We start from the raw sequence: 12,301 nt of genomic DNA, 5'->3' as shown, positions 1-12,301 counted from the left end.
AGTGGGTAATACCGCCCATCCGCATTTCTCAGGATTAGCTGAGAATTTTTTTTTCTTTCTTTATTATGCAAATATTCGATAACAACAAGTAATTTCAACAAAAATTTTCAACTTTCTCCGGTGAAAACATGATTTTAAAAAATCGAAATCATATCCTACTGAATTCTTAAAATATTTCGACCCCAGAATTCAAGATTTTTTAAATTTTCAGTTGGTCCATAATTGAATGAAGTGCGAAATATATGTTCGTTCTACATTTCCACATCCATTGCGACCTTTTCGATAGCAGAAAAATATCTTCGTCAGTTATTATTGGCTATTTTATCAGTCTCCGCGTTTGTGGGTAATTTCGTCCAGAGTTTGTGATTAATGCCGCCTAAGGTTTTCATAGGGCTGCTAGACTCTGCTGCTAGAGGGCGGTCGAGTGACAGTTCGATTGTTTAGGGTAGTCGGTAGCTGCTGGAACATCGGGTAAATTGACGATAATCTATTATTATTCACGTGAAATCTTTCTCAAAATGGAGCCAAAGAATGGAAACGAAGGATGAAAATAGGATAAATTATAACAGTCTGCATTGCTCAAAAAAATCATCAAAACAAGGTGGGCGGTATTATCCTCAAAGTTCCATTCCAACGCTCACTGGCCGATGGCAATTGAATTACATAATTAAATATGTTTAATGTTCATAAAAAATTCGTCCTCTTCACATCTTTGAGTAAACACCTGGAAGAACCCATTCTAACCGTTTATAACTCCTTGCACGGAGAGAAATATTCAATATAAATTGAGTATCTTTTCCGTAATTCCGGAGCGAAATGTGATTCTAGGAAATTTTACGGAACTGTCACGGAATTTCGGAATTCCGGAGCGTTCCGTAATTTTTATTTGAACCTCCTGTGAAAAATTACGAAACCATTGCTTAAATTTTCTGAGTCGATTCCGTAATGGGGGAGTGAATTGTGACTTCCGTAATTTTTACTGAACGTTTCTCTCCGTGTGTAGAGTGCGGGGCTGGAAAAAAAGACTCATTTCCCTTAGGTGAGCGGTACATGCACCAGCTATACCCTACTTGAAGAGAATTTTCGAAAAATGTAACGGAATTTGCAGTCAAAAATGCCTAGAAGTGAACAGTCAAAGAATTCGAACCGAAATGGAAATGCATATGGGGTATTCCACGTCAAATGAGTCAATCGCTGACCCTCACCCTCTTGGAAATTAATGGCGATTTTTTCTACGATCGGGGAGGTTGAAAAACTATCTCTCAAATTTTTTCAGATTTTTTCGGCAGCCCAGTTCGGAGATGTGATTTTTTTTCACATTTTTCCGTTTTTTCCAATAACTCGAGTTCTATTTGTCCGATTTCTATTCATCAAGCGTCAAAATTTTCCATTTTTCACCACCTATACGACTATTTTTAGTAATTTTTTTTTCGATTCCTAGATGCTCATAAACGAATTTTCAAAAAAAAAGTTTAAAAACTTGAATTTTGCAAATTACGTCACGGTTGATATTCAAAATTTTTTTTTCAGTAATTCTCATAATCAAAACAAGTATTTTGAGCTGTCATTCAAGTTGGCATCCTCCTGGATCTATGTTATTTTTAGTTTTTTCTTTTGGAAATTTTTCAAATTGGTCAAAACACCACAAAACGACTTCGACTATGTATCGAAAAAATATGTAATATATAGGTATACAATCAAATTCACTTCATACTGTCTATAATCAAAGTCAATCAACGCCATTTTGAGGTGTTGCGACCAAATTTACGGAATTTCGAAACGAAAAAATTGAAAATAAAATAGATCCAACTTGTATGATGGCTTAAAACACTCGTTTTGATTATAAGAATTATTGAAAAAAAATGAAACAAATCATCCGTGACATAATTTGCAAAATTGAAGTTTTTCAACTTTTTTATTTGAAAAGTCGTTATTATGCGCATCTAGGGATCGAAAAAAAAATTTCACTAAAAATACTCTTAAAGGCAGTAAAAAATGAAAAATTTTGACACTTAATAAATCAAAATCGGATGGATAGAACTCGAGTTATTGAAAAAAACCGGAAAAACGAAACAAAAATCATATCTCCGAACGGGGCTGTCGAAAAAATCCGAAAAAATATAATTAAAATCGCCATTAATTTCCAAGAAGGTGAGGATTAGCGGTTGACTCATTTGGCGTGGAATACCTCATATGCATCGAAATTAATTATAATGTTCTCGTGGAAAGTGGTAATTTTTCTGCTCAAGAGAGTCGAAATCTCCACATTTATATCCAGCCATTCTTCCTCCATTCTCAGTCTGTCATTCCGTAAGGGAACAGAGGGAGAGAGCATTTGGATTCGCTTCCAGCACAGAGACAAATAAGAAAAGGTGTCGAGTGGGCTCAGAGTCTCGAGGAACATCAGACTCGCCCGAGCATCACTGGAACCTTCGCCCCCTCCACCTAGCTCGCTATTTTCACGTGCGGTTTCATTTCAGGTATGGAGAAAAAGGCGAACTACTTATGCTTCCCTTTTCATTTGCATATCTCTCATTTCCACCGTCTTTTTTTTTGCTAAGGTCTCTCTTCCTCCTCGCTTGACGCTCACACCAAGACCTATACACTTTCATTTCTCTAGTGAAAGAAATCCCTTTCTTTTTATTCAGTATGGGCTTTTTCTGCCACCTACACCCAAAGTAATGACTACGGGCGTGGACTCCATTTTCAACGACCATAAGGGATACTCGTTCTCGTTATTCGCTCGGTTTCCTCGGGTACAAACCCCAAAACGCAAATCCAGGGTTGATGGAGATGAAAAACTAGAGATTTTTTTTCATTTTCAAGTGGAAATAAAAAGAGCTGTGATGAAAATTTAATTGCTTCATCCGTGAATGAAGTTTCAGAAAGTCCAATTCTTTTCAATGAATCGCATGAATCTCATGGGGTTTTGCATGAAATTTTTGTATTGCTGAAATATCTTCAAAATTAGTTTCTATTCAGATAAAGATATCTGATTATGATTAAAAATATGACTATGTATGGACAGTTGAAAACCCTTTTACTATGTTACTATAGCAATCTCTCCTATGGCCATGGTAATTTTTCCTATTTAATTCTCTCCGGGCAGGATTGCCAATAATCGGAGCACCCTAGTCAAACGAGACTAGGGCGAGTCAACTCTCGTTTAAAAAAATACCTGAAGGCAGGATGGGGTGAATTAATTTCTTACACTCATCCAAGCTAGAATCCAGATAAGAAATTATCAAAAGATGAATAATAATCGTTTTTGGTATAAATATACGCCAGCTTATTGTATTTGCCCTGTTCATCAAATATAAAACCACACTGTTAGAAAAAAAATGAAATTTCATACAGTTAACTACCAATTTTCATGACAGTGGCACTAAATGGGATTTAGGAGGAAAAAACATTTATCAGAATTTTCTGGTTCTCTATTCATTTTCAGGGAAAAATGGAACGGAAATTCACAGTTCTGCTTGATTTTTCCACGAAATCACGAATTTTCAATTACAAGATTTCCTGAGATTTCAGTAGAACTTGGATACGATAAAAATTTCCGGAATTTTGCAGGGAAAATTGAGACGAAAATTTTTAATAGTCCAACAGAATGTTTTCAAATTATCCTAATATTTCACACCGTAAATTCCACTCAACATTTTCTACGCAATTCCCGCCCCAACAATTTTAATTATATTTTTTCCCCCGTATATATTCAGCCACAGTCGACAACATCAACCTCTTACCTCATTTTTTTATCATCCTTAATCTACAAAAATAAAGCAAACACAACAAGAGGGTCGGAGGGGGTGAAGCTGCTTCCACGATTACAATAATGGGACAAAATAAATTAAAGAGCCCCCGAGATTGAGAAGTTTCACAGGATAAGTGCTGGTTTACATTTTAATTAACGAGAAATGAGACCTCTGGACTCATCTCCTCGGATTTAATATTTTTTTCCACATTTAAAATTTTTTTATTTCAACGCTGGAGAAGTCACCGTAAAAGAAATTTCCTCCAAGGTGCCGAGGAAAACGTCGAGGTTGGGGTGGATAAGTCAGGCAGTGGGATAAAGAGGAGAATTAGAAAGGCAAAAAGAGGATGAGATATACTTTTATACTCTTTATTACCCGGTGGCTAACAGCGAGAGAGGATGAGAAACATTTCGCGACAAACTCAGACAGAGACCCCCTTTTAATTCTCGCTTACTCTCAACGGCGCGTCGAGTAATTAGTCGCTCTCGGTACTGTAGCTTATATAACGTAAGGTATAGTGCTGAAGGACTGAAGCTATTTTCCACCTCTTTCTAGGGTCTTACTCGCTCACTCACCCGTTGTTTGCGTGGCCTCTCTGTTTCTCTTCTCCTTTCCCCCCTTCAACTTTACCCATCGACCATTGTACCTTGGGAATCCCTCCTGGCTTGCCTGTCGTTAATCGTTTGTTGTCTAAACGTTCCAACGCAATCCCTAGTATATTCTCAGGGTTCACTATGCTTGCATTGTTTACCTTGTTTACCATCGTCAATGTCTCATTTTCCTCTGCATTTTTTTTTAACCTTTTTCCCTCATTTTATGGTAGATTATGTCTGACGCGGAAATACACGTGTCATCCATCATCATTATTAATGGTAAATAGACATGTGGATGATGAATATAGTCTACCCAATTGTCTTTTTCTTTTTGTTGGCAGGGAATAATCAAGTTTTGTTGGTGGTTTTTCTTCAGATGATGCAATTCTTGATTTCTGCTTGCGAATGAAAGTTTTCTATTTGACCGATTTTTTATTTTACAAGTTTGATTGCAAATGGTTCAGAGTGTTGTGAAAGGCGAAGAAATCATTCTTATATGTATTTATGTGACAACTTGGGTTTTTGGTGATTATTTTTTAGAAATTTCAACATAAATACGGTGATATCTCTGTATATTATAATTATTATAAAATCGCTTTCTGGTGATGAAAATTTGGTACTCGAAATTAAGACTCCAAAATGAAGGGTCAGAAACTAATAATCACGAGGGCCAAAATAAGGGTCACGAGGATTACAATGAAGGTTAGAATAAGAGTCAGATTAATGGTCACAAGGGCAGAAAAAAGGGTCTAAATAAGGGTCATGGGGGTCATATGGGGTTATCTCTATATTATCAAAATCCAAATCAATTTCTGGTGATGAAAATTTATTACTCGAAACAGAGATTCCAAAATTATGGGTCAATATTCCAGGGTCAGAAATGAAAGGTCAAAAACCAAAGGTCAGATATGAAGGGTTAACAATTAAGGGTTAGAAAATCCAAATCAACTTCTGGTGATGACAATTTGATACTCGAAATTAAGACTCCGTAATTAAGTCTCAGAAACTAACGGTCACAAGGGTCAAAATAAGGGTCACGAGGTGTATAATGAAGGTCAGAGTCAAGGTCACAAGGGTCTAAGTAAGGGTTGTGGGGGTCAAAATAAGGATCATGGGGGTCATATGGGGCTCTCTCTATATTATCAACATCCAAATCGACTTCTGGTGATGACAATTTGGTACTCGAAATTAAGACTCCCTAATGAAGGGTCAGAAACTAAGGGTCGCAAAGGTGAAAATACGGATCACAAGGGTTATAACGCGGGTCAGAAGAACATTAGAAGTCGCAAGGGACAGCAAAAGGGTTTTAATAAGGGTTATGGGGGTCATAAAAATTTCCCAACTTCAATTTTCAGTCGAAACATGGATATTGAGTACCAAATTACGCTGAATGTTTAATTAATTAAAAGTTCAAGAGTTTTGAATTTCTCTTTTATCCGTTTTCATTCAATAATTGAACTGAAATTCCCAATTTCCGTTGATTTTTTCATCAAATTGTTAATTTCGAAATTCCCTAAATTTCAGTGAAACTATAACTCGATAAAAATTTCCAAGTCTACCGACAATTCACCAGCGAAGCGGTAAAACGATTTAAGTCGACTTAGCTCTTACACTGATAGGAAATTGCTCCTGAAATTTCAAGTAAAAGATCTTGAAATTTTTAACAATCACTCATTCACACGAAATTTCCATGTATTTTGTTATTGAAAAATCATTTGAGTTCTGGAGTATTCAATAGAATTGCAATTTTCAAATTCACATAATAATGAAAATTATGAAATAATTTGAAAATTCAAGCACCAATTTCCCTGAATTTTCAATCCACTGAAAATTCTACTTCCGCAATAAATCTGAAAATTCTAGGTGTCATTGAAATATCAGTGATAATCTCCCATGGAAAATCCAATTATACTGAATGAGAGATTGCATGAACGATTTGATGTTAAATTGAATTCCAATTCTCAACATTGAGAATTCAACTATTCCTCAATTTTCAAAAAATTTCAAAGTGTTAGTTGAGTTTTCGAGGAATATCTCTCAATCTAACGTAGATAGCGAAATTTTCGTAAAAATCTTTTTTGTAGCTCTCAATTTGCTTTACAGAAAATGTTATAATAAAAATTTCACCATCTGCCTTAGTATGCCTTAGTATGCCTTGTATAAATTTTATATTTAACTCCATGTGAATCTGCTGGTCAGCTGGCTGTATGTTACTTACACTTTTCAATTCTGTGTATACTTAAACTCTGCTTTTTTCATGCTGTATGACTTTGTCAACATCGATTTGCACAACATAATGTGCAGTTAATAAATGATCAAAATAAATAAATAAATAATCTCATATCATTAGTTCCGTAATTGACTCGAAATATTGCCCAGAAAGTTATATCCTCGCTGCCCACAACTCTCCCATTAGTTTCAAAAATTTTCCACGATCGATTGGCCTATGCGGTGAAGCCTCCTGCACTCATCCATCCCCTCACGCTCCCATGCAAATCCCCAAAAACCCCTCCCTTTCTCCTTGTTACATTGACGATAAAGAAACAAGAAAAGCATTTCAATGTTTTTTATCCTCATCTCCCCCTCCCTCCACCACTCGTCGATTATTCCCAGTTGGCGTCCACTGGGCGGTATTTTTGAACTGAGAAAACTGAGAATGAAGAATCGCAAGATTACCCCATTGTTCTCCCCATTCACTGTTTACTGCCACACGTTTAAGAATAACATAAAAAAATCGTATAGCAGTCTCTCGAGTTGCGGCATAATGGGGGACCCCCTGCGGTAGCTTTACCTGCATCATCGACTAATCACATCGGATAATAGGTAACAATACTTGGTCCTGTGAAAAGTGAAGCATATACCCACCACTTACCTCTTCGAGAGAGGCGTATAATCCTCTTAACGCACCGCGCGCCAAGCACAAAGTAAATCGCTCCCGTTTCTCTTTTTTTCCTCCATTTCCCTTTATTATGGAAAAGTAGAGGCACTCTCTCTTGGTTATCCACTCGTCCGTGACCTTCACGATGGTCGAGTATTACAGCACGCAGCGGTGCCAATAAACATAATGTTGGAAAAACCGATCGAGCATTCATTTCGCTCGAAAAGTACTTGAAAATCTCTTAAGCGGTAGGGGAGGGTGCTAAATTGTTCAAAATCTCGTGACTATCTGGTGAAATATATTTTACCAGTGGAATTGTTATCCCCCTCCCCCTGTTCACCCTCAAAAATCGGACGGCGCTCTCGGAATAACCTCATTATACTCAACCGAAGTGGGTTTTTATATTCTCGCTCACTGGGGGCTTCCGCAGTTGCCTGGATGTGCCTCCAGGCGTCCATGTTTCTCGTTACCTTTTCACCCTTGGTATTCACCCCCTTGGTCTCTCTCCTCTCTCGCTCAGTGCTTCATATGCTCACGTGCCGTCTCCATTTCTCCTCTTCGTCGCAACTGTTGGTACATTTTGCTCATTCGGTGATGTATATGACAACGAAAAAATATTCAGAAGTCGAATGTACTCCCGCAGCGGCCTCCGGGTTTTTTCGGCACATGACGTAACGAACTTTTTAGCAGATATCACTCTCTTCCCGGTTTTGGGGGCCTGGGGGATGCCCGAAAATTCGATGGATATGGTGGAATTTATTTCAACTGGCGATTTTTTATTCTTTTTATGATGCTGATATGAGTTCGATTGGACATCAACTCGTTCTTGAAATCCCCGATTTATTTTGAAAATTCATGAGAATTGATTTTTTTTAATGGTAAACGGGCATAGATATTTCGAGAACAGTTTTTTAATTTTTTTGGGACGATGAAATATAGAATACAGTTGAGTTTTGAACTAGGTGCCTAAATTTTTATGACGTTTAATCATTTTCATTGTCGTATGGAGCTAAAAATCGAAATTTCATTGAATATTCTACAAACTGTTTTATCAACAGCGAAACCTATAGAATTTATTTCAATTGGTTGTAATAAATTTAGGTTTTCCGCAGGGAATTTCAAGAGTGTTATTCTAACAGTACGGTTAAAAAATTTTTTGGCTGAATTTATCGAATCAAATTTTCAGCAGATGACATTTCCATTGAAATGCCAGGGAATCTCGCCATTGAAACAACGAGTATTTCATAGATTTTCTGATCGTATTATTGGAAAATTGATGAAAACTATGAATTTCTGAATTCTAGGGGAGGGTTGGGCAAACTGGGACGTGCGATCTTTTCCAATTGTCAATACCTTCATTTATAAGTGAAAATATTGACAAGTAGAAAAGATCACGAAACGTCCCATTTTGCCCGACTCTTCTCTACCTAAAATGAAGAATTTTCTAGACATTCTAATTTCGCTAAATCTACGAGGAGAAAATTCTTTGGTGAATTTTAACGACTAGTTGTTGAAATTCACTAACTAATTGTTGAAGTTCACCCACCAGTTGTTCAAATTCACCAACTAGATTTTGAAAAAAATTTCCAACAACTAATTGGTGAATTTCAACAAGTAGTTGTTAAATTTCACCAACTAGTTTTTTCAAATTCACCAACTGGTTGTTGAAATTCACACACAAGTTGTTAAAATTCAACAACTGGTTGATTATTAATTTTTTTCAACAACTAGTAGCTGAATTCCACCACCTTCTTGGTGAAATTCACCAAATAATTTTCTCCGTGTAATTCAATGTAATATTTATGAAACCTACTACTACCAGATTGTCCATGAAATTTCACTTTTTTCTAACGCTGAGTTAGGGCCGAAATGTATAGTTTCACCACTTGCGCGTAAAGTAAAATTTCACGCAAATCCCACTTGCCGCACGTTGTGATAAGAAATGCGGTAAAAATGGGAATAGTATATTGTGCATCAAGGGCGGAAAGTCATGTTTTCCCGCCCGAGGTGCACATGCTATTTTTTAACACGCCTGCAAAGGAAAGTTTGTATTTTGCTGTCTGATGAGCGGAAGCAAAGTACGAACTTTCCGTGCAGGTGTGTGAAAAAGTACTTATGCCTATAACACTGAATGTTGCGCGCCGTTTTTCCGCCGTGAAATTTCTGCTAGGGTAATCACATGTGCGAGTCAAAATAGTAATTTTCGTCACTAGGCCCGATAAACCGCGATTTCAACCTCGCTTCGCTTGGTTAAATCGCGGTTTTCGAGCCCAATGACAAAAAATATTGTTCGACACTAGGTCGTGAGGAACTTTTCTGGCGAATATGAGGTTACAGGACGAACCGGAGGTAGAAAAGTTCCCACGGCTATGTAAAAAAATGTACTATTTCGGTCCTAGGCCTGAATTAGTATATTATGTCATTAGGCGATAAAAGTATTATCTGGCGAATGTGGCTTTATAATCCGAGCCGAAGGCGATAATGCTCGCTTCGCTCGGTTAGATCGCGGTTTATCGGGCCTAATGACAAAAATTATTTCTGCCAAATATTCGTTTACTTGAGAGAAGCATTTATTTTTTCAAAATCGTATTTCTCCTATTGAGTCATTCCCAGACGAGTCTGATTAGGTTTCAATTATGGCAATCATGTTGCTCTAGAGGATGACTATGTTGCCTTTAACCTTGGATGAACTCGAATGATTATTCATTTTTCCTAAATTTCTTATTTTCTAGAGGGAAGAATTTCGATTAATTTTTCAATGTTGATAATTATTGAGGGAGTGCACTCAAGGTCATAATTAACATGCTCATCTTCTGGAGCAGTATTATTGTCATAATTGACACCGAATGAGGATTGCCTGAGAATGACTCGGCTGGAGAAATCCGGCATTGAAAAAATAAATATTTCTCTCAAGTAAATGGATATTTGGCAAAAATATATTTTTTTCTCAGTGTGAGAATCATATTTCATGAACAGTATAATAAAATCTATATTTCCGACGGGTCTAACAAGAGCGTCTTCTCTCTGAAAATAAATTTGAATGCACATCAACTACAACGACTTCCAAAACCACAGTAAAATTGAGGCGCGGTTGGTTGGAGGATTCCCACTGCGGCTATTTAGTCGGCCGCATGTGTAAGCATCTACTTAGAGAGCAGGGCCCACCATCATCCCCAATAGTCCCCCTCCCGCCCCCGCAGTGATGAGAGACGAGAGAGAAGAATGAGATAATTCGTCGGAGGGGAGAGTGGAGCGGGTCCTCTGTGGGCGTACGTCAGTAATGTGGCCATGCACACTCTTCCCGCGAGTGACTCGATATAACACTCCCGGGGAGTAAAGAGGCTCCACGAAAGAGGGAAAACTAGCGGAGGGGGTGAGTATTGAGAATGGAGAAGGAGAGGGCTGGATGTGAGTGAAGATAGAAGGGATAAGTACGTTGCTACAGGTCGGGCGTAAGTACCCGGACGTTGGAAAATACGTGTATACTCACAAGCCATAGTGGCCTCGGGAGAAGAGAACGAACTGCTAAATTAGGTGGGTATATCGCGCGTTCGTATAAAAGACAGAGAGCGAGGGAGAAAACAACTCTGCGCAATGAGCAGTAGCGGGGGGGGGGGGGGGGGAATTCCTAGAGTTCATCTAACGCTGTCTGTGCGAGAGAGATAAGAAGAGAGGAGACGATAGTCGCGAGGGGGAATGTGAGAGGCGATACAGACGAAGAAAGAAACTAGAGAAAAAGAGGGAGATAGGGACAGTGGGGTGGTGGGCTATAAAGGCTAATTGGTTAAAAGCTCACCGCCGCTGCAGGCTTAAATCAAGATCTTGGAGTGTTATAATGGATAAGTAACACGGCGTGGCACGGGACGGGCCCGCGGCCTTCTCCCCTCCTTTCAATTCCCCCCCTCCCCTCAAACCTCCCTCCACTCGGCATGACTCGTACACTGTTATGTCTTTCGAATTAAGGAGCGGTGGCCCGCGATTGGTCGACACTGTAAGCTACCCCTGAGCGTAGCGACTCGGCACAGGCCATCGATCGCAACCACCACCCTATGAGAAATCGAGGGTGGCCGTCCCCTTCAATCCCAAAGCTCCGCCCCACCTAACCACCCTTCTCTCCCTCCACTCGAGGGCTCTCTTTACCAACACTCACAGAGATCTAATACACTCCATTCGAAAAACCAACTTCCAGGGAGACTCATGCATACACCACTCGCTACAACAGTTTCCCCCCTCTCCCCCCCCTCTCACTCTCTAAAATACTCTCGTGCCTATTTCGTTCTCATTCTTTTGCCTCTCCAGTTTTCGTCACGTATCTCACTCGGACCGTTATAAAACACCCCGTTTTAGATTCTCACTGTTATGTACGTGGCACCCTATCGCACTTGAAAAATAAGCGAAAAAGTAAAAATCGTTGTTGTGTGTATATTTGTTAGTTGACAGTGTTGGTGGATGAACGGTTGTATATGTTGTTCATGTACTTGTGCTCGCCCATCAACCCTTCCGAAAAAAAAACTCACACAGTGGTTATTGTCACTGACGCTGGATATCTGCTCACTCCGATTGTGTGTTTGTGCGTGCAAGCTATCGCTATGCCTGTGCTCCGTGTAATATACCGTTCCACAACTGTGTGACCTGTGGTTTTCGCCGGTATTTCTGCCAGCCCCTTGGTTCCAGTTACCATCCACTGATCGCTGGGAGTAAGATCAACACGATAGTTGCTGGCACTTATACCTCACCGAGGCTCTGACGATGGAGCGAATGAGATTTTGAGGTGTTTTCAACTGTCACTTTTGGGGGAACAGTGATGAGGGAGGGATGCTCTCGTTGTGAGAGAGTTTGGACAACCTCGTGGGGCTGATGCGCACAGCGCCATCGTGGTTTATTGCAGATTGCGGTTATTTCGGGGTTAATGGAGCCGCCATCGATGGATTTTTTAATCGAAACTCCTAATTTAAAAAATTAACCATCAGTGGTAGTATCGATAAATCACATTGGCAATTAATCGTAAATGGATACTAAGATGTGATCATCGAGTGGGGGAAGCGGTAATCTTGTGTGCGCACTGATAGCCAATA

The sequence above is a fragment of the Diachasma alloeum genome, unplaced genomic scaffold (assembly GCF_001412515.2).
Source record: "Diachasma alloeum isolate Michigan unplaced genomic scaffold, Dall2.0 Dall_scaffold_00299, whole genome shotgun sequence".
Lineage (NCBI taxonomy): Eukaryota > Metazoa > Arthropoda > Insecta > Hymenoptera > Braconidae > Diachasma > Diachasma alloeum.
This window is presented reverse-complemented; position numbering follows the sequence as displayed.